The sequence below is a fragment of the Lynx rufus genome, unplaced genomic scaffold (assembly GCF_022079265.1).
Source record: "Lynx rufus isolate CCGP_SWC_20201006 ecotype Redwood Valley unplaced genomic scaffold, mLynRuf1.p SCAF_3, whole genome shotgun sequence".
In the NCBI taxonomy this organism is placed as follows: domain Eukaryota; kingdom Metazoa; phylum Chordata; class Mammalia; order Carnivora; family Felidae; genus Lynx; species Lynx rufus.
The window spans coordinates 21,327,853-21,355,408 of NW_025814845.1; positions in this window are offsets into that span (position 1 = coordinate 21,327,853).

Consider the following 27,556-nt stretch of genomic DNA (forward strand, 5'->3'; position numbering starts at 1 on the left):
AGGGGAAGGAAAAAAAAAAAAAAAAAAAAAGGACGTTAGAGTGGGAGAGAGCCAAAGCATAAGAGACTGTTAAAAACTGAGAACAAATTGAGGGTTGATGGGGGGTGGGAGGGAGGGGCGGGTGGGTGATGGGTATTGAGGAGGGCACCTTTTGGGATGAGCACTGGGTGTTGTATGGAAACCAATTTGTCAATAAACTTCATATAAAAAAAAATAAAAAATAAAAAATAAAAAAAAGGCATCTTGGAGCACCTGGGTGGCTCAGTGGGTTAAGCATCCGACTTCAGCTCAGGTCGTAGTCTCCAGGTCCATGGGTTTGAGCCCCATTTTGGCTCTACACCGACAGCTCAGAGCCTGAAGCCTGTTTCAGATTCTGGGTCCCCTCTCTTTCTCTGTCCCTACCCTGTACTGTGTGGTCTCTCTATCAACAGTAAATAAACATTAAAAAACTGTAATCTCTTCTGAAAATGCACGTTTAAAGGAAAATAAATGTGGATAAACATTAACTAGACATTGTTCTTTACCTTTCCACCAAGGCCCTGATAACAAATCAACTATCACGTCCAGAAAACGCCACATTAACTTAGTGATGAACAACAAGAGAGTTATGTCTCGTTATTAAACATCATAATGAGTAGTATCACAAAGGCATATGCTAATTTGAATCATCCATTCTCTCAACAAATACCTTATTCACACTCTGCTGTGAACAAGGCATGATGATTGATCTTTTCTTTCTGCGTGTATTCTATTTATTCGGTGTATAAAAGTATTCAAGCTTTATAGGAACGATATTCTAGATGCACTGTATTTTTGAAACAAATAACATTTGAACTCCTAAATGCTTATTATCTAATTTAATAAGAAATGTTCAGTTTGCTTTCATGGAGATTATATGTGTTATCAAATGTGGTAGTTATGTATAAGGTTTAAGTCAGTAGAAGGCAATATTTTATTCATTGTGTCCATATTATTTCTATATCGTTTCTATAATTTGGAGTATTTCTTAAATTTTTATATATATAGTTTATATCTCTTTGTGATGTTTCTAAAAGTACAATGTATAATTTAAGTGTACATTATTTCTTTGTGAAAATCATGTATCACAGAGAATAATGTTGCACTCTGATATAATAGAGGTCATAATTGGAACAACTATCTTATAAATCATTGTAAAGGCATGTTGTTGGGGCGTCTGGGTGGCTCAGTCGGTTAAGCATCTGACTCTTGATTGTGGCTCAGGTCATGAGCTCGCAGTTCATGAGTTCGAGCCCCATATGGGGCTCTGCACTGATGGTGTGGAGCCTGCTTGGGATTCTGTCTCCCTCTCCCTCTGCCCCTTCCCTGATTGCTCTCTATTTCTTTCCCACTCAAAAATAAATAAATAAACATTAAACAAATAAAAAAATAAAGGCATTTTGCTAAAACCTAAAAGAAGGTTAATAAGAGAAAATTCCCCTGTTCAAGTTTTCCCGGATAATATTAGCTCCTCATACTTCAGTTTATAGAAAAGATAGTTAATAATTTACTGAAATATTATGTACTAAATGTGTATCTTCATCCTATAAAGTAATTATTTTAAAAGTTCATAATGTAGTTATCTAATCTGTCCTGTCATGTTTGCATAATACATATTAAGATGTTTTATGTATAAAGAACTATGTTTAGGGGCGCCTGGGTGGCGCAGTCGGTTGAGCGTCCGACTTCAGCCAGGTCACGATCTCGCGGTCCGTGAGTTCGAGCCCCGCGTCGGGCTCTGGGCTGATGGCTCGGAGCCTGGAGCCTGTTTCCGATTCTGTGTCTCCCTCTCTCTCTGCCCCTCCCCCGTTCATGCTCTGTCTCTCTCTGTCCCAAAAATAAATAAAAACGTTGGAAAAAAAATTAAAAAAAAAAGAACTATGTTTAGTAGATTTTCAAATTTTTCTTTTTAATAAACATAAAACATGGCTTTTGCTGTGGATATGTTCAATGACTGACAATCAAAATAAAATGTCAGACAAATAATACATATCAAGGTAGGTTTTTTGATATCTTTAGAAATTTCTCATAATGAATAAGGTTTGTCTTTTAGATTAATTAATACTAGATATTGAATATATTGAACGACAGTTTGTTTCAGTTAGGGTGATTTTGTTCAAACGCACATGGTCACGAAATCAGTAATCCGTCTATATGCCATATAGAATTTCATGAATTTTATTTCATAGAATTTCTTGACGTTGATTATTGCATAAAGTAAAATGAATCCATAAAGAAATGTGTGTTCCTATTATCTGAAGACAGTTTAAAGGTATTTGAGAAAATCAAGTCAAAGGTTTTAATATAAATTTAGGCTATATCTTCTTCCTAAAATTTTTATTTCAAATATAATCCTACCCTATGACTTTATGCAGGAAAAAAAGTCTTCTCTTCACACAATCATTTAAAAAAAGTCAAGCACCTACATGCAGAGTTAAGAATGAACATTTGGGATATCTTTTCTTTTTAATGTTTATTTATTTTGGACAAAGAGAGAGACAGAGCATGAACGGGGCAGGGGCAGAGAGAGAGGGAGACACAGAATCTGAAGCGGGATCCAGGCTCTGAGCTGTCAGCCCAGAGCCCGACGCGGGGCTCGAACTCACAGACCATGAGATCATGACCTGTGCCGAAGTTGGCCGCTTAACTGACTGAGCCACCCAGGCGCCCCTGGGATGTCTTTTCAATAACTTAAAATCTACAGCTGAAAAGAGTTGAACCACTTAGTTCTATTACCCATATTAAATTATTAAATAAAGTCAAATATGAAAAAATATTCCCATATATATAAAGGAGTTTATATTCTTTGTGACTGTTTACATTTTTATTTTAGCACATTATGTTGACCGGTTAAATATAAAATAAAGGATAGTTCATAAAAGTGAAAAATGATAGATAGAAATAAAATTTTTCCCAGTTTTAAAGATGATATAGTATAGTAAAGCTGTCAAAAATCATAAATCAAAGTAAATGTTTAATCTGCAAATGCAAAAAGACTATATAAACTATTAAACAGGAATTTAGGTTCCTTTTTAAAGGTTGTATATGGTATATTAAAAGCATTAGTTGTGAATTAGGGTCCTGTATACATATCTAAGGTTGCATTGACCAGTATGTTAAGTACTAGCCATATATGGATACTTAACATTTGGAATGTGGTTAGTCTGAATTGAGAAGTATTATAAGTATGAAATGAATGCTGTATTTTGCACTACTAAATGGAAAGAATAAAAAAATATATATCATTCATAATTATATATTATATATTGAATAAATTATACAATTATATATATTTATTAATGTACATTATTAAATTAATTTAACTTGTTTTGTTTAACTTCTGTCAACGTGGCTATTAGAAAATGTAAAATTATATTTGTGGTTCACAGTACATTCTGTGGGATCAAAGGATTATTTACTGATCAGTTTATGTGAGACTTTGTGGAATTGTTCTCCCAACATTTATATAAATATCAACTTGCTGCATTTTAATTTTATAGTATAAAATAAAACATATTGTAATTTAAGAGCAGATAATCATTACTGAAAGAAAAATCAAGACTCAAAGTCAAACAATATAATGATTGCAGGTGGTTCATCAGGGAAATTTCAGGTGCTTTAGAATATTTATAGAAAGAGGGAAGTATGAATGTCCTATAATAGTTTTATCAAATTCACTATACATGAATGTAAGCCCAAATGTGAAAATCACCTCAAAGACATCAAATTCGTACTAGGACACAAACGTTGTTTGCACCCATATTATAGATAATAAAATGTTAAAGAAAGACCATTCTGGTAAGAAGGTTTGGGGGTGAAATGGAATATACAAAAAGCAAAGGACAGAGGCAAACACTAGCAATAGTGAAATAAACATCATGCGGTAAAGTGTCGCCTTAGGATAAAGTTAGTATCTAGTTGTCCTAGTGAAAACTATGTTTGTGTACACAACATACCAGATTACCAACACTTGATGTCTTTAATCATTCTAATTATACAAAAATTCTCCGCTTAGTTCTTATTCACCAAGCAGCTTTAGGTAACTTGTATTCCCAGGTAACTTGTTTATGAATGAGAATGTGGTAGTTTATAACATGAGGTTCATTGATATTGGCTGGTACTGTTTATATTGAATGGTATATGTTTAACTGAAGGATTTCTATTCTGGTTTGATTTTTTTTGTCTTTTTTTTAACTTTATTGAAGTATGATATTTGTCTCTTATATGCTTTATAAAAACAAATAGTATACCCGAGGACTGTTAAATCTGAGGCCCTGATAATCAGGAATACCTAGGTTGACTGAAGGTTAATTATCAGAACCAGGATTTTTAAAAAACGTGCCCAGGAGGTCATCAAATGTTCTCTGGCAGTATGCTCTAACTATACGCCGAGTACATCTCTTAACTGGTGTTTTCAAAATGTACAGAGTTATCAGACATTTGAATAATATCCATATTAATACAGTTTTATAATTGATGCATGACTATGTGTAAACATGTGTGTGTGTACATGAAAAAGAAGGAAAAAAACATTTTATATAATTAACTTCTCTCTAGTACTGTCATTGAATCCCTATGAGAATCATGTGATATTTGGAAACTTTGGAAGTAAGGACAGAAATGCATCCTAATGCATTCACATTGGAAGTAGGTATATATGTGTGTGTTTATGTGTGTGTGTGTATGCATGTGTGTGCGTGTGTGTATACTTTTAATGTTTATTTATTTTGAGAGGGAGACAGCACGAGTGAAGAAGAGTGAAGAAGGAGCAGAGAGAGGAAGAGAGAGAGAATCCTAAGCAGGCACCATGTTCAGCATGGAGCCCGATGTGGGGCTCAATCTCATGAGCTATGAGATCAATACTTGAGCTATGAAATCAAGAGTTGGATGCCTACCTGACTGAGCCACCCAGTCGCCCAAGGAGTTGAGATGTAATTTTGAGCCAGACAAGTGATGATATGAAATCATGACTGTGGTTGATACTTATCTGATTTATAACTATTTGCATAGCTTACCTAGCATTGAACAAAATTATCCAACCTTCCTATTTTAGCCTAGAATCCAAGTATAAAGATATTGAAAGTAGATAAAATCTGGCATTGATAAAACACTAGGAGTAAAGAATTTGTTACTTTCAAAACTATGACATAATAAAGTATATTTCCTGCCATTGTAACTTCACATCAGTGCAATCATAATATTTTCACCTGTTTTCCAGTATCAAGTTCATCAGCTTTTGAAAACAATAGTAGCTATTGAGACATTTTTGAAGGAAACATTATGTCGTGGAGGGTTGGTGCAGGGGAAGCAGAGTGTCTAAAAGGTAATCAAATTTTAGCTAACTTTTAGAGTACCTGCTCAGAAAAGAGGTGAACAGTAATGATGAGAAGGGTGAGATCCTGGAGACAGAAACATACAACCACAAAGAAACAGAAATAATTATTGTACAAGAAAAGATCCAGGATAGAATAATTTTATTAGGTGCATATTTAATTATCCCCCGAGAATAAACTCAATAGACTATCAAGATTTGGACAAGACTCAGAATGATATTGATTTTCCCAGTGAGACTGATATTTTACCATGAGAAGCTAATGGAGTAAACTCCATTAGGACACAATAATAACAATAATTGCTTGGTCTTATTTTTGAGTCCTCACTGTGACTGACAAAGCTATTTCTCAGTTAATAATTGTCCCAGGGCACCTGGGTCAGTTAAGCGTCCAACTCTTGATTTCGGCTCACATCACAATCTCGGGGTTTATGGATTCGAACTCCATGTCGGAATCTACGTTGACAGTGCGGGGCCTGCATGGGATTCTCTCTCTCCCTCTCTCTCTGCCCCTCCTATTTCTTTCTCTCAAAATAAGAAACTAAACTTTAAAAAATGTATAATTATCCCATACCCAATTGACAATTTGAGTAATACCTCCCCCACACCCCAGAAATTGTGAAAATATCAAGATTTTATTTTCAGTGCCACTGGAAGGCAATTCATTCTGTATGTACCACATTCTCAATGAAATCTACCTGTATATTTCAACCAAAAGTCATTTCCTTCCCAAAACCTCTCTGCAGTGTTTCCATAGATTTCCCTTAAAAAACATCATTCCTCCCTGGATTATGAGTGGCTGCAGATGTATTTTATTTTAGGAATTGTAACCTCAGTTCCCACAGGAATTAGCAAATGATATAAATATGAAAGGCAGATTCGAGAAGTGATGGTCAGTGCCAAAGTAGAAAGTTATCTAAAGGAAACAGGGACTACCCCAGTTAAGTGACACTGCTTGAGAACTCACACCCAGCACGGTCCAGAAAATTCTTTTCATCTCCTATTGTGCAAGTTCCTACAATCATTATCTATATTTTACTTTTTTAAGTTTATCCACATAGTATCAGAATAACAAATTGCTTATAGTAGGTGTTAGATTAATCTGTTCTGTTTAGTTATGACCTGTAGTATAAAAAAATGTAATTTTAAAGGGAATAAAATTAGTCAAAATAAAATAAATATGTATTTATTTTTTCAATTTATTCTGGTTTACCTATACAACATATTAGGATAAACTGATCATATGAGTCAAGGTCCTGCCACAGGAATCATATTAGAGATGTGTAGGTTGCAATGTATATCTTTATATATTCAGTGAAAACTATTTCAACATGTACTCCTGATTCCTCTTAAAATGTTACCACATAAAATTCAGATAATATAAGACTATTTTAACTTGTCTGTCCAATCAAGTAAATAACTTCGAAAAGCACAACCTAACCGTAATACTGAGAAATGGTTATAATTCTAGAATTCATTTTAAAAAAAAATAATTGTGAGTGAGGTACTGAAAGGCAAGAATGATTTTCCACTCATTCTTTCATTTGCCGGTGCTCAACACGGAGTTTTGTAATCTTTTAGTATCTCAAATGGTATATAATGAATTAATGAATAAAAAGGAATAATTGACAATTATAAACTTTGCTAAAAACAAACCACGTGTAGTTTATTAACAGTAGCCTTAAACCTAAGCGTTTTAAGAATCAACAAATTCCAGTAGGTGAAACTGACAACCTGTCTCTTAGAAATGTTTGAAGGAAACGCTGACATAAGAGAGTTTAGGGTAGTTTTCCCCCTTTTGAATGTGTCCCACGAACTCCTTTGCTCTTGTCCTGACTCCATATCTTTTTCTTATCCAACCCCAACATTGCCCTTGTCAGAACAGTCAGACCATTGGTTTAAGAGAACTAAAGCTAGGGGTGTCTGGGTGGCTCAGTTGGTTGGGTGGCCCAGGTCATGATCCCGCATTCGTGGGTTTAAGCCCTGTGTCGGGCTCTATGCTGACAGCTCAGAACCCGGAGCCTGCTTTGGATTCTGTATCTCCCTCTTTCTCTCCCCCTCCCACATTCATACTCTGTCTCTGTCTCTGTCTCTCTCTCTCTCTGACTGTCTGTCTCTCTCTCTCTGTCTCTCTCAAAAATAAAAATAAACATTAAAAAAAAAGAAGAAGAAAACCAACGCTAAAAACTTCCCTTTCATATGCACTTTGAAAATTTCACTACTTAAAGTATAGCTATTCGGTTAAAATTAAAAAATTGCATGTATGACATTTCCCATATCTACTTGTGCTTTTTATTACCAAACGATCAATTCACATATCTGTCTCTGCATTAAAGACTCGAAATCGAAAGTCTACTCTAATGTCAACCTGCTCTCTTCTGTATGCTGTCACAGGTAGCAAAATCACCTTCAAAACCGCTGGGCTCCTGTGTTTGCTTCTGATGCTTCTTACTGCTGATTCTTAGTTCCTGCCTTGGCTTCCTAGACTCTCTCCATTGTGCAGACATGGGTAACAGGTAACATTTACTAAGATTCTAGGTCACCTTGAAGGAAAGAAAAAAAAATCATTATCTGTTTGCACCCCAAACCTTTCACCTCAACTTTATAGCTCTTTAAAAAAGATACCTTTTAGTGATGCCTGGGTGTCTCAGTTGGTTAAACGTCCGACTTTGGCTCAGGTCATGATCTCATGGTTTGTCGGTTCGAGGCCCACGTCAGGCTCTGTACTGACAGCTCAGAGACTGAAGCCTACTCTGGATTCTGTGTCTCCCTCTCTCTCTGCCCCTCCCCCTGATTGCATGTGCTCGCTCTCTCTCTCTCAAAAATAAATTAAAACTTTAAAAAAATAAAAAAAGATACGCTTTAAAGTTATATGTAACATCAAACAATAAAAAATAAAGTTGCATGTAGTATCATTAATTGACAATTCTTCTATATTTATAAAAATTGAGTGAAATAATCAAAGCTACTTTATTCTTTGGTCGAGGAAGTTACTACACCCATATGTACACACCTAAACCATATGATTGTTTTATTTCAAAACAAACAAAATTTGAGACATTTCCTCTGACCAAAAGTAAACAAACAATCTTGAAAGAAACTATTTCTGGAACACTTGGTAATTTATTTAAAATCAAGACTGCAATAAGAGAACGAATTGTAAATTTGCCAAATAAATCATATGGAAACATTTGCCCATTTACTCTACACAACTGGTAATACAATGTATAAGAGGTATAAATAAACATACTCTTTTTCAAAACCTTTATTATAATACTTTCCTTATGCCTCTTCTTTGGACATGCATTGTCATTTGAAAACAGAAACCTCAATACGTTCTTGAAGAGCTGAAAAGTCTTGGTACTTATTTATTTATTACCTTATTATTTAACATTTCAGAAAAAAGAAGGCATTTGAATTTCATTATGACTACTTTAATTGGGCCATCACTATAATTCTCAGCGTACAATTCACAAGATGTCTTTATTTTACTTTCCATTTTAGTTCTCTTGCCAGATGGAAGTGAAAGAGAGATTGGTATCCTTTGTGATTTTAAATTCTTCTTTATATTTTGCTTTCTTTCACATCTTATTTTTGATATGATGTGTAACTTGGCTTCTAGCTCTCCCATTTCCGTAAATTATTAAAAATGTGATCCTTAATAAAACCCTATTCCATGAGACTATTCCATGAGAAAACACCACTACTTATCACATTTAAGAAGGAAAAAGACAAGGTACAGTGATGGAAAGTAGTCAAAAAGTATTAATCTCTGCTGTATTTATCATAAGTAATATGTGAAAAATATTGTCCAGCCAAGCCATTCTAGAAAAACAGTATTTTTTCACTCCCGTGCAATAATTTATACTTCTTTTTTCCATCAAACATTGTGTTCTTCTGTTCTGAAAGGTTAAGGATAATTATTTCACTCACATTTACTTTCAGTTGGATAAACTAGTTATAAAACTGGGACGTTTTCATTCATTATGTAAACTAAGTTTATTTGCAAAATTGCCTGTGTCCCATCTTGATCCCGGTTATACTGCTGGCACCATGACTTGCCACAGAAAAGATGAAATGTTTTCTTTAATTTTGCATAATATGTATTAAATTTTAATGGTCTCAAAAAGATGGTTTAAAATGTACGTAATCAAGTACAAATACGTGTTTCTCTTCCAACTCCTTGATTTTATACAGAGAGGATGCAATACACATTGTTCAAAACCTTGATTTTTGCATTTAGCAATTTATCTTGGCGAACTTTCCATATCAGCACATAAGAGCTGCTTGTTTTTTTTTTAAATTTTAATAGTATTCCATTATAAGGATTTGTCATATTTTATTTATACAGTTCTTTATGAAGGACATTTGTATTACTTCCAAATGTTTTCAATAATTATAGACAATGATGCACTGAGAAAACTGTATGTACATTACTTGAAATATTTTCAACTAGACACGTTACCACATTCCCAGAATTTGAAGTGTTAGACACAAGACTGTGTGCATTTTTTTAAAAAAAGATTTGGGCAAATGGCTCACTGTATCCATCTTAACAATTCAAAACTCCATCAATAATGAATGAGCAGACCTGTTAATACAGAGTTTAAGCAAATGTTTGTTTGCAAACCTGGGAGGTTACAAAAAAGAGCTATTTTCTTTTCTTTTTTTTTTTCTTTTTGCAAGTGATGATGCAGAGATTTTCATATTTTTGAGAGCTTCTAGGAACTGTCTTTTCATACTCTTTAACAATTTTTTTCTATTGATTGTCTTAATTTTTAAGAGCTGTTTATGTATTTGGGGGTTCGCCTTTTATCTATGATCTGAGTTGTGAAATGTGTCTCTGTCATTTTGCCTTTTAATTTTGCTTGTGGTGTTATATGGCATAGCCATTTTCTTTAAATTTTTAGTATTTGAATGTATCCATCTTCCCCATTGTATCTTATGGATTTATAATCAAGTTTAGAGATATCTTCAACATCCTGGAATTGTAAAATAATAACTCATATAATATTAATATATTTGTTGCTTTTTAAGGAATTTCATCTTTGCAGCACTTGGAATTTACATTAATGTGATGTCTGGGTTTCATCCAAGTAACTCTTTTCTATATTCAAGCAATTACCAAGACATAAATTTTGCTCCTATCCAGCCCCTTTAGTACTCAATACACAATTTTACTTCTTGCCCTTATAATATTATGATGCTGGGCATTTCCTGTTCTGGAACAAATGGCTCTATTTACTAGTTATGAAATATTAGATAAACAAGTGAAGCCCTCCATCTTTTCCCTAATCCCTAACAAGAAGAAAAGAATAATGAGAACCGTACATTAAATTCTTAGCATGACAGCTGGGAGGCATGTAGTTGATAATTGATGTTATTTGTTTATGGAGAAAGAGTGATAGACGTTGTAACTACAAAGGTGGAGAATATAATATTTCCTTTTTTAAACTTGTAATTCCAGGGGCGCCTGGGTGGCGCAGTCGGTTAAGCGCCCGACTTCAGCCAGGTCACGATCTCACGGTCCGTGAGTTCGAGCCCCGCGTCAGGCTCTGGGCTGATGGCTCAGAGCCTGGAGCCTGTTTCCTATTCTGTGTCTCCCTCTCTCTCTGCCCCTCCCCCATTCATGCTCTGTCTCTCTCTGTCCCAAAAATAAATAAACGTTGAAAAAAAAATTTTTTTTAAAAAAATAAACTTGTAATTCTGATTCAAAAACTAATAAGATGATGCACGTCCATCCTAAAGCAACATTCAAATGTAAGATATTATCATAAAAATTACAAATTATTATTAATTTTCTAGAGAATGTTTCTCCTACCTACTAAACAGTCATTATTCCTATAATGGAATTCTAGTCTTTGATAATAATCTTCATGCATATTTCTTTCAGTGATTAACAGAAATTTATTGAGGGCCCACCACGTGCGAGGCCTTGCTGTAGGCATATAGCAGAGAAGAAAACAAAGTCAAAATAGGTGAGGCCCTTATGTACGGTGAGATAAAAACAAATAAGGAAATGTGTAATGCAAACTCATATAATGACAAACTTTATGAGACAGAATAAGAACAGAGAAAATGGCAATGCATGGGCAACAAAAGACATGGGATTTCAAGTGCCACCTCATGCTCTGTGTCAGATTCCCACGGCTGCAGTACAAACTACCACAAACTTTGTGGTTTAAAATCACACAAGTTCATTATCTTACCGCTCTTGAAGTCAGAAGTCTGAAATGAATCTTACCAGGCTAGCAGTAAGATTTCCGTAAGGATGGTCCCTTCTGGCGGATCCAGGGCGAATCCCTTCCTGGTCTCGTCCAATTTTCAGAGGTTTTCTGCATTCCTCGGCTCCTGGCTGCATGCCTCTATCTACCTTCCACAAGCGCATCACTTTCTCTTAACTCTGATTCTCCTACTTCCCTCTTATAAGGAAACTTGTGATTCTATAAGGCCAAAATGGATAATCTCCCCATTTCAACATTTTACCTCAATCACAATTGCAAAGTCCCTTTTACTGGGAAGTAACATAGCCATGGGTCCCAGGAATTAGGACCTGTGCATCTTTGAGGTGAGAGACGGGAACATTATTCTTTCTCCAACATACACTAAAGTCAATCTGATGAACTCTTTAGCACCACATCTAGCTATGAGAAATGTTAACATTTGCTTGTGGTGTATTAATATTAGGACAAAAAATGGGGGAAAAAACAACTTATGTTATCTTGATAGCACTTATTTGTGGGGGATTACAAATAAGGGATCTCTGCCTGAAAGAGAAGCTAAAATTTCAAAATAGGAAGAAACAATCTCTGAAATTAACCAGTTTACCTTTCAAATGACAATAACTACAATATTTTAATGCATGTTATGTTTTGGGGGAAGTTATTTTAAAGCAGTAAAGCATATAACTCCTGAACACCAACCCTGAAAACTTTTCCGTATTTGTAAACAAGGCCCAATGGGTTCAATTTTCCACACGAGCAAACTTCACACGTGCAGAAAGAGAATACACTGATTTGCTTAAATGTCATGTTGCTTTAGTATTTAAATGTGTCTGTGTGGATGCTGCTGAAAACATATATACATTTTTACCAATCTTTGCTAAACTCTCAACAACAGAATACTATCTTTTAGTTTGCTGAGTGCTATTTATTCAATCTATTGTTGAATACAACTCTGAATCTGGTCAAGAGAATTTGGAATAATGGCTTCTAAATTCAACTCGACATGTGTTTATTAAGCATCTGGTTTTTCCCTAGCATTGTATTTATTCTATTTGTCTATCCTCATATAATTGGAACACATGAAAATAGATACTAGATTAAAATAGTAAAGTTTAAGCCTCACATATAATTTCGAGTTAGGTTAGGAATTTCTCTTCTTGCTTACTCTCTCTTAGTCTGCAAAATTCCATACACTGGGTGAATTATAAGTAAAAGAAAATTATTTTACACAGTCCTACAGGCTGGGAAGTTCAAGATCAAGGCACAGACAGATTTGATATCTGGAAGAGAGTTTGCTGCCTGGTCCATAGATGACCATTTTGTTACTGTGTCCTCACATGGTAGGAGAGATAAGGACCTCTCTGTTGCTCCATTTTCTAAGGGTTCAAATTCCATTCATGAGGACTTTACCTCATGACCTAATCACCTCCTAAGACCCCTCTCCTGTTAACCATCTCCTTGGGGGTTCGGATGTTAAAATATAATTTTGGGGAGGACACAAACATTTAATCTATAGCACTTATTTGCACCAAGGCCATACTTACTCCATAAATTTAATAATAAAGTTTAACTTCATCTGGTTTTATTATATATTTTGCCACTTTTAAGCACATAAATAAGTTTAATTTATTAATTTATTTAACATGCTATTCATTATATGGTGTTTATTACTTTAGTAATTTTAAACTAGGGATGGACAGAAATGTAGCTAATGATTTATCAACCTGATCATGAAAAGCCCTATAGGAGATTTTATCATCTATAGCTACAAAAACATAAGGCAGTTTGCAATGACATTTTGCTTTGTGGATTTTTACTGTCATTTCACAGAATAAGTTTATTTTAAGTCAAGCCCAAGCAGGCTGAATATGATATGACTGAAGTGTAATATATATTTAAAAAAAAAAGGTCTCTAAACAGATGATGGAAAAATAATTAGATATTAATAAAAAGTGACTGCATGGAAATTGAGAATCCTATCTGGGGGAATTAAAATGAACATTGTGGAATACGAAAAAGTCTCAGGAAATAAAATGTCATTTAACCACCCTTTCAAATATATGAAATACAAAATATTATTTTATTCAAAATATATGTAATTCCTAAATGTACGGTTAAGGTGGAGATTTTCAGAGTGGATCAAAAAATAAAAACCAACGACATGTTACCTACCAGAAGCCTAGTTAAGTATAAAGACATATATAAATATAAGACAATTAAATATAAATGAATGGAGAAATGTGTACCATGCTAACACTAACAAAAAGAAAGCCTGAGAAACTTTATTAATTTCAGATAGAGAAGACCTCACGGCAAGAAAAGTTATCAGTGATAAAGAAAGGCATTACATACAGATAAAAGAGTAAACTCTTCAAGAAGACCTAACAATCCTTAATGTGTATCTGCCCAAAATCAGAGTGTCAAACTACGTGAGGCAAAAGTGGCTACAACTTCAAGGAGAAATAGATACATCTATTATCATACTTGTAGACTACATTGCCCTTCTATCAGAAATGGACAAATCTAACAGGCAGAAAATAAGGAAGGACATAATTGAATTCATCATCATCAATCAATTGGATATAATTGATATCTTTATGTGACTTCATCCAACAACAACAGAATACACATTCCTCTCAAGATCACATGGAACATTTACCAAGATAGGCCACATTCTGGGCCATAGAGCACGTGTTAACAACTTTAAGCTGAAATCACACAAAGTCTGCTCTCAGGCTCCAATGAACATAAACTGGAGATCAGTAACGGAAAGATAACTGGAAAATCGCAAATTACAAAAAGATTAAACAACAAACTTCTAGGTAACACAGGAGTCAAAGAAGACATCTCAAGAGAAATTTTAAAAATATTTTGAACTTCATTAAAATAAAACGTAACATCAAAATTTGTGGGATCCTGTAAAATGAGTACTTAGAGGAAAACTTCTAGCATTGAATGCATATATTAGAAAAGAAGAAAGATCCCAAATCGATACTGTAAGTTTCCACCTGAGAAATCTAAAAAAAAAGACAAAATTGGGTTCCTGGGTGGCACAGTCAATTAAAGTTCCAATGATTTCGGCTCAGGTCATGATCTCAGGTTAGTGAGATCCAGTTGGGCTCTGCACTGACAGCACAGGAGCCTGCTTGGGATTCTCTCTCTTTCCCTCTCTCTCTCCCTGCCTTTCCCCCACTCATGTTTCTCTCTCTCTCTCTCTCTCTCTCTCTCTCTCTCTCTAAGTAAATAAGTAAACATTAAAAAATTTAAAAAAAATATAGGGTACCTGGGTTGCATAGTCAGTTAGGATAATGGCTTCTAAATTCAACTCTTGATTCTGACTCTTGATTTTGGCTCAGGTCATGATCTTACAGTTCGTGAGTATGAACCCCACATAGGGCTTGTGCAGACAGTGTGGAACCTGCTTGGGGTTCTCCTTCTCTCCCTCTCTCTCTGTTCCTCCCTCACTCATTCTCTCTCTCTCTCCCAAAATAAATAAATAAACTTAAAAAAAATAAAAAGAAGGTAAAATGAAATCCACATTAAGCAGAAACTATAAATAATAAGAACTAAAATCAATAAACGTGAAAACAGGAAATCATTAGAGAATGTCAACAGAACCAAAAATTGGTTCTTTAAAGATATCAATAAAACCTATGAGATTCTAATCCGGTAAATACAAAAAGCAAAAAGAGAGAGAGAGAGAAGAGAAATATTAATAAACACACAATTTACTAACATCAGATAATAACAAATTATCAGAAAGAAAAATGAAGAAAACAAGCCTATTTACAATTGTATCAAAGATAATAAAATACCTAGGAATAAATGAAACCAAGGAGATGAAAGACTTTTCTATGGAAAACTATGAGACATTAATGAAAGAAATTAAAAAAGACACAAATAAATGGAAATATATTCCATGCTCTTGGATTGGCAGAATCACTATTGTTAAAATGTCCATGCGACCCAAAGCAATCTACAGATTCAAGACAATGCTTATCAAAGTTCCAATGACATTTTCAAAGAAATACAACAAAAAATTCTAAAATGTATATAGAACCACAGAAAACTCTGAATAACAAAAGAAATCTTGAGAGAAAACAGCAAAGCTGGAGGCATCACATTCCCTGATTTGAAACCACATTACAAATCTATAGTAATTAAAACGTTATGGTATCTACATAAAAACAGGCACATAGATCGACGGAAGAGAATAAGAAGCCCAGAAATAAACCCATGAATAATGGTCAATTAATTTACAACCCAGGAGCAAGAATATACAATGAGGAGAAGATAGTCTCTTCAATAAATGGTGTTCGAAAATTGGTCAGCCACATGCAAAAGTAAGAAACTTTGACCACTTATCTTATATCATATGCACAAATTAGCTCAATGTTGATTAAATACTTGAATCTAAGACTTGAAATGATAAAAATGAAGGAAGAAAATCTAGAGGGTAAGCTTGTTGGCATAAGTCTTGGTGATGATGTTTTTTTCATCAGACAAAAAGAGGAAAAACTGCAAAAACAAAAATAAACAAGTGGGGTTACATAATACTAAAAAACTTCTTTCTGCACAGCAAAGAAACCATCAGTCATAAATACATACATACATAAATACATAAATAAGGCAACCTCACTAAATGGCAGAAATTATTGGCAAATCATGTAACTGACAAGGAGCTAATATCCAAAACATATAAAGAATATATACAACTTAATAATAAAAACAATCCTATTTAAAAATGGGCAAGGGCGCCTGCATGGCTCAGTCAATTAAGTATCTGACTCTCAATCTCTGCTTAGGTCTTGAACTCAGGGTTGTGAGTTTAAGGTCTGGTGTTGGGCTCCATGCTGGGTGTGAAACTTACAAAAAAGAAAAAAATGGGCAGGAAATCTTTTTTTTTAAGTTTATTTATTTATTTATTTATTTTTTATTTATTTATTTTTGTTTTGAGAGAGAGAGAGAATGAGCAGGGGAGGGGCAGAGAGAGAGGGGGACACAGGATCTGAAGCGGGCTCTGGGCTGACAGCAGAGAGCCAGATACGGGCTCGAACTCACAAACCGCGAGATCACAACCTAAGCTGAAGTCAGATACTCCACCAACTGAGCCACCCTGGCACCCCCAGGAAATCTTAATGTCGACAGTTTTTTTTCAAAGAAGACAAACAGATGGCTAACAGGTACATGAAAAGATGCTCAGCATCATTAATGATCAGGAAAATGCAGAACAAAACCACAATGAGATAGCATCTTCTACTAGTCAGAGTGGCTAGTATGAAAAAGACAAGAAATAGCAGTGTTGGCAAGGATCTGGAACAAAGGGAACCCCCGCGCACTGTTGGTGGGAATGTAAATTGGTGCAGCCACTATGGAAAACAGTATGGGAATTCCTTGAAAATTAAAAAAAATATATATATATATAAATACCATATGATCAAGTAATTCCACTCCTAGTTACCCAAAGGAAATTAAAACACTAATGCAAAAAGATATACGCACCCCTGTTTCTTGCAGCGTTATTTACGGTAGCCAAGATATGGAAACTAAGTGTTCATTAATGGATAAATGGATAAAGAAGATGTGGTATATACATAAAATGAAATATTACTCAGCCATTAAAAATAATAACATCTTGCTATTTGTGTCAACAAGGATTAACCTAAAAGATATTATGCTAAGTGAAATGTCAGACAAAGACAAAAATCATGTGATTTTATCTACAGGTGCAATCCAAAACAAAACACAACAAATTAACAAACGAACAGACAAACGAAAGAAAACAAAACAAAACAAAACAAAACAGACTCATAGCTACAGAGAACGAACTTGTGGCTGCCAGAGGGAAGGCAGGTGGGGGAATGAACAAAATAGATGAAGGAGGGTAAGAGATACAAACTGTCAGTTATAAAATTAATAAGTCACAAGGATGAAAACTATAGCATAGGAAATATAATCAATAATATTGCCATTAAATTGTATGGTGACAGATGAATTACACTTACCATAGTAAACATTTTGTAATGTATATAAATGTTGAATCACTATGTTTTACACCTGACACTAATATAATATTGTATGCCAACTACACATTAATTAAATATTTTTAAAAGTTTATTTATTTGTTTTGAGAGAGAGAGAGAGAGAGAGAGAGAGAGCATGGGAAGGGCAGAGAGCAAGAGAGAGAGAGAGAGAGAGAGACAGGGAGTCTCAACCAGGCAGGAAGCTTGATCCAGGGCTGGAACTCATGAACTGTGAGATCATGACCTGGGCTGAGACCAAGAGTCAGATGCTTACCTGAGTGAACCACCCATGTGCCCCTAATTAAATAATTTTTAAAAGGGATAATAAAGTAATACTTTGGCCAACTCTATGCCTAAAAGCTGGATAACCTAGATCAAATGCATCAATTCCTTGAAAGACACAATCTGCCAAAAAATGAAAATAAACTGCAAGATTTTGATGAACAAACTCAAAAAAATTGAGTTTTGGAATTTCTCCTAGTTAATTAAAAGGAGGACTTGATATTATTAAGATGTTCTCCTACACTGTATCTTTTGATTCAATGTAATTCCAAATGAAATCGCAGCACGTTATTTTAAGGAATTTAACAAACTGATTAACATTTATATGGAGAGGCAAAAGATTCAGAATAGCCAACACAATATTGAAGGGAAAGAATGAAGTAGACTGACACTTTACAACTTCAATACTTACTATAGAGGAAGAATATCAAAAGAGTGCGGTAGCAGTCATAGACTAATAAATCAATGGAACATAACAGAGTCGAGCAATAATACACATAAATATCATCAACTGATCTTTTACAGAGGTAAAGGCTAAAATGGAAAAAAGATAGTCCCTTCAACACATGATGCTGAAATTACCGGACAGCTTCATTAAAAAAAAGGTGGGGGGAGAAGTCTACACAGGGAATTTACACACTTCACAAAACTTCACTAAAAGTAGATTAAAAACTGACATATAACACAAAAGTATAAAGCTTCTAAATGATAACATAGGGAAAAGCCTAAATTACATGGATTATGGCAATGTTTTCAGACACAATGCCAAAGGCAAGATTCATGAAAAGAAATAATAGAAACTGGGCTTCATTCAAATTAAAGACTTCTTCCCTGTGAAAGACAATATTCAGAGAATAAACAGATAAGGCACTGACTGGGAGAAAATATTTGCAAAAAATACATCAGGTAAAGGATGGTGATTTAAGACACAAGGAACACTTAAAACTCAACAATAGGTAAACAACCCTATTACAAAGTGGCCCAAAGACCTTAACAGAACCTCATCAAAGAAGATACATACATGGCAAATAAGCATATGAAAAGTGATTCCACATATTATGTCATCAAGGAAAAGGCATAGTCAAGCAACCAGGTACCACATGCTTGTTGGAATGGTTAAATCTGGAACACTGGCAACACCAAATGCTGACGGAGTTGTGGGGCAATAAAAACTCCCATTCTTTGCTGGTGGGAACGCAAAGTGGTACAGCCATTTTAAAAGAGAGTGGTAGTTTCTTGCAAAACAAATATATTTACTATACTATCTAGAAATCATTTTCCTTGGTATTTACCTCAAAAAGTTGAAAACATGTCTGCCCCAAAGTCTGCACACACAGGTTTTTGTAGCAGTTTGATTCATAATTGACAAAACTTAAAAACAACCCAGATGTCCTTAACGAAGTAAATAGAGAAACTGTGGTACATCCAGACAATGGGATGTTTTTCAATGCTAAAGAAATAAGCTTTCAAGCCACATGCAAATACACACACACACACACAGACACACACACACATCATGGAGTAATCTTAAATTTGTCTTACTAAGTGCAAGAAGCCAATCTGAAAAAAAAAAAAGCCAACCTGAAAAGGCTGCATACTGTATTATTGCTACCCTATGACATTTAGGAAAAGGCCACCTATAGAGACAATAAGAAGACCAGTGGTTGCCAAGGGTTGGGGGAGGGAAGAGTTTGAACAGGTGAGCACAGAAACATTTTAGGACAATTGAAAATATTCTGTATTGTTTTATAACAATGGATACACGTCATTACAGTTTTTCAAAACCCATAGAATTTACAACACCCATTGTGAACCCGAAGGTAAGCTGCCAGCTTTGGGTATTTCAGACGTGCCAATGTTTGTCCATCAATTATAACAAAACACAGCACTGTGATGAGTGATGTTGATAATGCGGGAGCTTATGCATATATGGAGGCAATGGGGTAAATGGGAAATTTCTGTATTTTCCTCGTAAGTTTTCTATGGACTACTCTAAAAACTAATCTTAAAAACAAAACAGAAAACTCTGTGTCAAGCAGACAGACATGTGGTCTGAGAATAGCTAAGAAGATGTTAATTGTACAAAAAAAAAAAAATAATAATAATAATAATAAGAGAAGCGTTACGCATGGTGAAAACAATCCTTTCAGACTAAAAGTGCAGGGTCAGCAAATAACAAAAAAAATGTCAGAAACATAAAACAGAGAGAGATAAACCAAGAAACAGACTCTTAACTATAGAGAACAAACTGATGGTTACCAGAAGGGAGGTGAATTGGGATGAGTTAAATACATACTGAGGATTAAGGAATGCACCTTATGACTAGCACCTGTTGTTGTATGTAAGTGAGGAATCACTAAATTCTAGTCCTGAAACTAATATTACACTGTATATTAATTAACTGGAGTTTAAAAGAAAACTTGAAAAAAAAATCATTGAATACAGTCAGCAAATAGAAAAGTACATCTTCAAACATTTTGGTACAGTCTAACTTTCCAAGAAAGGTATTAGAATAGTCTATTTTAATCCAATAGTTTAGCTATTTATAAACTAAGACCACAGGACCCACAAAACATTTAGAGAAAATGGTAGGTGTACAAATGCCAACTGACAATTTATAAATATTTAAGTTATTTTCACTTATAACCTAAAGAATTCGTATACAAACTGTATCATTAAAATTTTCACTTTCTGTTTTTTTTAAGCTGCATGAAAGTATCCAAGTTTAGAAACCATTCTCCACAATACTTGTTACATAATTAATTTTTAAGTGTAAAGGTTTGCTTTGTTTTGTCTTGTTTTTTAAGTTTTTATTTAAATTCCAGTTAGTTAACATAAAATGTAATATTAGTTTCTGGTGTACAATGTAGTGATTCAACACTTTTTTAAAAAAATTTTTTTAATGTTTATTTTTGTGAGAGAGAAAGAGAGATAGCATGAGTGGGGGAGGGGCAGAGACAGAGGGAGACAGAATCCAAAGCAGGCTCCAGGGTCTGAGCTGTCAGCACAGAGCCCGACACAGGGCTAGAATTCACAAACCGTGTCATGACCTGAGCTGAAGTTGGACGTTTAACCCACTGAGGTACCCAGGTGCCCCAGTGATTCAACACTTTTATAGTCACCTGATGCTCATTACAACAGGTGCCCTCCCCATCACCTGTTCAGGCAACACAAAAACATAGTTTTTTGCAACTTGTCTTCTTGCTTGCATTTTTTCGTCTTTATTTTTGTGTGTATCTCCCTAGGATATACAAAAGGAAAGTAAACATTATGATTTGAAAAAAAAATAGCCTAGCATTTTGTTGTATAATCAATATCATAATGCTCTGATTTGTTCATTTATTCTTTGATTTTTAGTATGATATCGTAAATTGTTTTCTTTCAACTGCTGTCTGGCATGGGGGTTTAATTCAGAAAGAGTATTCAAGTCCCTGCTTGCATTTCGTATTAAAATTTTTCATTTTCTGCTGCCATAAATAACTCCTGTCGTCAATGATGAAAATTGTGATGATGTGGATTGTGTTCAATTCCAGGTAATGAAACAGACATTTTAATCTTTATGTTTCACATTCCAGTTGTGTATCAGTTCATATATATCTAGCTATAGTCGTAGTTCATTAAAATTAAATACTGGAGCTAAGATAAATCTTCTACTTTAAGCGTTTATTTATTTATTTATTTATTTTTGAGAGAGAGAGAGACAGAGTGCGAGCAGAGAAGGACAGAGAGAGAGAGAGAGAGAGAGAGGGAGACACAGAATCCAGAGCAGTCTCCAGGCTCCGAGCTGTCAGCAAAGAGCCCGATGCAGGGCTTGAACTCAGGAATCCAAGATCACGACCTGAGCCGAAGTTGGATACTCAACCAACTGAGCCACCCAGGCGCCCCTAAGAGAAGACTTTTAATATAAATCTGCAGTTGACAAAATTTTGGCGTATTTTAGATAAGTTCATCAATGTGTGTGTGTATGCAATGGTTGTGGTACTTTAAGTTTTGTGTTACTTTCTTTCTTTCTTTTCCCTTTTTATATGGTGTCTTTATCTCCAAAAAGTATAATTTGAGGTCTGCAATCGCATCCACTTTGGCTAAGAGAGCATTAATTACAGCTGATCTGTCTGGCAAGTGCAAAGGCAGATAATTTGATAAATAACAGTGAGATGAAAATGGAAATCTAATTTTATATGTAAAATTTCACTGTAAGAGTTTCCTTCAGTACTAAAATAAAAAGAGTTAGACTTACTGCCAACTTTCATAGACTCTGCAACTTAATGCACTCAAAATATTTCAGGAAGAAATGTTATGTACAACTATTTCCACGTGATGATAAATAAATATATACATTATAAGAATTTGAAGTGATAACTTTTTGGTTACAGGAAGGCATGAAAACAACATGAATGTATCCAGAAATGTACATACTTTTAAGACTTTCTAATGAGGTATATTTGATATATCACATTAACAGAAATAAAAGGAACTATCTGAAAAGGAAAAAAAAAAGAAGTTCTAGGTTTGTACAAAGAGGTTTCTGTTGTTGTGTGGAAATTGTATATTCCCTATCCTTTATTAATATGCCTACTGAATATTATAAGACTTGACACACTAGGAGATAGTTTCGTTCCTTTATAGGTCATGACAAAATTAAAATGTATTTTCATAGGAGTTAAAAGACTGTTATAAATGAAAAATCCTGGCTTTTCTTGATAGTTTATGAACCTACTCTCAATTAAATTAATATAAATATATATGCCTTATTTTCAATAAATACAGTCTCCTGGAGAATTTACATAAGTTCAGCATATGTCACAGTTTGCTTTATTTTAGGGAGAGCCAGCCTTTTCAAATATCAGCTTTATTCCTTCCTAAGCGTAGTCATATTATTTTGGTGATAGTTTCATGTGTTTTCTTCCATGTGTTATTTTTCTCTTTACACACTAGAATTTTAATCATCTTGGATGTTTATTTAGAGTGTCCGAAAATAATGCGTGGAAAAGTTAGTTTTTAAATGTATCTGGGACGAAAGAGAAAGTGCATAGTTACAGCAGGGTCCTTGCCAAGCAGAGTCAAAGTGTCGGCAACTGAGTGGTTTACAGATGTGTTGGGCAAATAGCAACCAGACCACGGATTTTTCCAATTGACCAATTTTTCCTGAATGAATAACGTGTAAGGCTAAATAGTAATAAGAATAGTAGCTCCCTAAGAAGGACTGTCTTAGTACAATGTGATGTCATTCATGTGGGATGTTATGAATATAAATAACAATTCGAATTGTTACATGTTAGAGAAGCAATAATCATCACCCCCACCCTCCATTATATACGCCAAGTAGGAAAAGAAAAAAGAAAAAAAAAAGATTAGAACAAATTAAACACCAAATGTAAATCTCAAAACTTTAGTGGAGAAAGACAAGCTATAGTTTTGACAGTTAAAGAAACTTGGACATAGCTTGCTTTGAATAACAGTGAAAAATCCTCTAAACTGTAAAATGTCACTCCACTAACAATCTTTTCGAAAATTCACCACAGAAAATATTCGTGAATGCGTTACCCCCTTATAAACTTGAAAAGGGCGGTATGCTACCCGAGGAAGCGTAACAGAAACCTGTCATAACTTCTTGTCTGTGAGTATTTCACATCATGGTAAACCTCAGAGCAGGGTTTCAAAGGTCATCAACTGGGAAAAATAATGGGAGGAAAGAACATTCAGGACATTTGCAGTTTGAGAACCAAAATAAATACTATCTGGTTCACCAGCTAATCTTGGAGTAACTCGCTCCTTTGGGGTAATTTTGTTTGGTTTGATTTTAGCCTTTATCCTCTGTGAAACTGTAAACTTTAAATTCTTTTAAGGTTCATTTATATTTTGAGACACAGAGAGAGACAGAGCATGAGCGAGGGAGTGGCAGAGAGAGAGGGAGACACAGAATCTGAAGCAGGCTCCAGGCTTCGAGCCATCAGCACAGAGCCCGAGGCGGGGCTCGAACTCACAAACCATGAGATCATGACCTGAGCCAAAGTGGGACGCTTAACCGGCTGAGCCACCCAGGCATCCCCAAACTGTAAACTTTTAATACAGCAACATTCAAGGCTCCAAATTCTTGCTGAATAATCACAACGTTTGAAAAATAAATCCCAACTTCTCAGGTCAGTCTTCCATTCAAAAGCTTTCAGTTTCACAGGTGCTTTGCACTAAATCCATATTTCATTATACTCTGGATTTTCAAGCGAACCAGCAAATTTCTTTTAAAATAAATGCTACGCATTACATATTTTCCTTAGTAAACAATGATATTTTTGAGTGATACACTCTGCCGGTTAGTATTCTAATACAGTTCTAATACTGCGTGTGTATATGTATACGCACACACTATGTGGGACTAATAATAACTTATAAAATATATTATGAGTTAACTCCTATTATTAGTCCCATAATATTATTTGGCAGCTGAAGAAGTCAAAGTTCAAGAGTTAAGTAATTTGCCCAGAGATTAATGGTTTTTTTTATACCGGAAAGAGCATTTGTCTCCAGGGTCTGAATACATTGTCACTAGCGTGCCTCCCTAAACAAATCTGAACCTATAACACAACATGTATAAATGGTATCCTGGAGAAAACAAATAAACAAACACATCTCTCCATCTCTTGTTCTTGCTGTTGCTTTTCCTTGAACACTGACTTAAATCATTTCCATTAAAACCCTAGATTTTTCAGTATCAACTTTTCCTTTAGGAAGCATTAAGTAACGACATCCCTGTTGATATCAGTCTAAATTGATAACAGATTGCTATTCCATCCCTGTTCTCAGAACACTACTCCAATGCTTTGCTCAATCTTTCTTATCATAAAATCGACCTCCAAGCTGAAAAATATTATTTGTGTGTTCAGATTTTTAACCTTTCCATTAGGATGATGGAAACCAAATTCTGTGCTTTATTCATGTCATCATCTCCTGAATGCTAGACCAGTGCCTTTTTGTCACAGAGTATGTTAAAAAGGTCAATTTATATGGACATAGAAAGAAGAAACATGGCGGATGTCAAGCAATCAGGCAAATAGTCCTCTCTTCCTTTCTCGTTCATTCTTGAGAATAACCTTTCAATTGCAAATTGAAACGAGAACATAGCACGAGTGGAATGTATCACCCACGCATGATTGCTCTAGAATTCAGAAATGGAGACCTGGACTCATTTTGTAAGAGCTACTGAATTGCCACCACATGCAGGAAAATAATGGTGACCCCCAAACTTCTGTCCTGGAGGTCTGTAAAATGTGGGCATAAGCGCTTCCATTCTCAGGCTGAAACCTACAACCCCTCTCCATTGCCTATTTAAGGAAACCCCACGCACCATCCCTCGGTCGTAAGGGTCTCTTCCTAATGCTAAACTTCCAGCTTTAACATTCATCCCTCTTCCTTTTCGTTCTCCTCTCGAAAAGGAGCTGACCACTCGACTCACATTGCTCTACTTAGATTAGATTGTTCTCCAAATTGCTGGAGAACCATGCTCCCTGCTTTTTCTTGTGAGAACAATGCCATTCATCTTCCGAGTGGCAGTTCAATGACTTGTCCCATGATTCTTCTAGTTTGGAATCATTTACTATCCAGTGTTTACTTCCATATTACAATATTCGCGATAGAATTTGTTTTGTGCGTGCTTTCTCACTTACCAGATCATCTTATTTTAAAGAGTAAGAATGATAGAGTCTAAGCTCCAGAAAAATAAGATTTTTTAAACTAATGTTGTTCGTTGCTACTACACCTTGAACACAATGGATACTGAATTTCTGAATGAATATTTTGTGGTCTTCCAAAACTTATAGTACATGGCACAATCATTTGTCTCAAGTAAATTACCTTTCTAAATGGAAAAATAAACACTGTGGAATGTGCCTATGTGAAAAAGCAGTGGCAATAAACAATCATGGCAAATATAGTGTTTAAATAGCTGTAATTTCCTATATATTTTAGGTATTTTTCTAAGTGTTGTGTATGTTTTAGCATATTTATTTTTCACAATGACATTCTGAGTAAAAGTAATATTATTTTCACCGTCTTTTCTGCTGAGGAGACGCAGGTGCAGAAAGGCTAATTATTTCCTTCAAATGATATAGTTATTAAGTAGTAGATCCTGGGTAGACGTCTAGCAGACTGATTTTAGAGCCTGGAATCTATGCTTTTTAACCATTATGCTATCCTATCCCACTTTTCCAATTTAAGGCTTGCAAGAGAAGGTAGAAACTGGAAGTTAAAATCTTTGAATGTCAGCTCTTTGCTAAATATATAGGGCTCAGTGTAAGTCGTCGGTGACTGATTTAGAAGTGAGCCAGAGAGAGGAATTTAAAAGTACTGTTTTATCTTGTAATGAGGACATAACAGCATATGTTTCTTTTAGAAAAAAGAGAAGCCTCGTACAAACAAATGAAGTCGTGGGTAGAATTTAAATTCTTTATGATTTAATTTTGCAAGTGATCAAAAGTCCACTCTACTTTCACCTTCTACTTGCTCCGTGTGTTTGCTCTGTGATTCTTTCCCAGCAGGGAAAAAAAAGGCTACTCAGTTATATTCTAAGAAGCGTAAGTGCCTGATCTAGGTTGGACTGACCCCTAAGGTGTGTTTTCACTTTTTTCCCCCCACGATGGACGATTTGGAATAATCATGGGAGTTGTTGTTTTTATGTAAATCATCTTCAGTAAGTACGTAAGTGAGTTTTATTCACTCGTTTTATTCACTAGACTTCTAAAAAAATACGTGTTCAGTCTTTCAAGGTATAATATACAGCAGTCTTTTAATAATAGGACCTTAGAGAACTTCAGAGCGGCAATTAATTTCAATATTTTATAAGTGATTATTTAATAACATTCATATAATAATAATTTAGGATTTCCCACTCTCTGTTAGTGCTTTTTTTAAGTATTTTACTGACAGCCATAAACAAAAATACCTTCTTGGGCTAGTTGGGGTTGGGAAGACAGATTTATCAACGACAGCTATCTGGGGAATAATTTTTTTAAAAAAGGCCTGATTTGCAACATTTTCCAATTTTCATGGTGTATAAACTTCTACTAAAATTGATTTCGGGCATCCGACACACAACCACTGAAGGTGGAGTTGAGGAGACACGAGCATGACCGACTTGTCACAACCTGTTACCAGGTGGTATAAGCCAGCAAAGCACAGTATGTTCTAGAAGTCACATGTCCAACCTAGGAGGTAATGGGAAGTGCAGAGTAAAACAAGACAGAATAATTGAATATAGAGGAAGAAAAGGAGACCGAAAAACTAAATGTCAGCAATGGCACAGAATTACCAGAAGAAAGCAGTGAAACAAAATCAGGGCGAAAAGCATTTCAAGAGTTGTATTATATCAAGGAAGCCGGAAAATATGTGGAGGAGATAATGGACCACCAGGAGAGGAGCAGAGCCTCTTAGGAATAGGAAGCTAGGTAAATAATACATACTCATACATTCTTCAATTATTGAGAACAGGAATCCAGCTTAGCTATCCTGTCCAGCACTGTGCTTTACAGGGGGTAGGAGCGCAATGGAGATCTTCAAAGACGAATGAAGGAATGTTCCGTTTTCACTCAATATCCTTCAGTCTAACTTCTCTTCAGAAGAGAAAAGATTTCTTGGAGTTAGTTATACAACTTCGAACCTCATTACTCCCTGGAATTCATCATTAT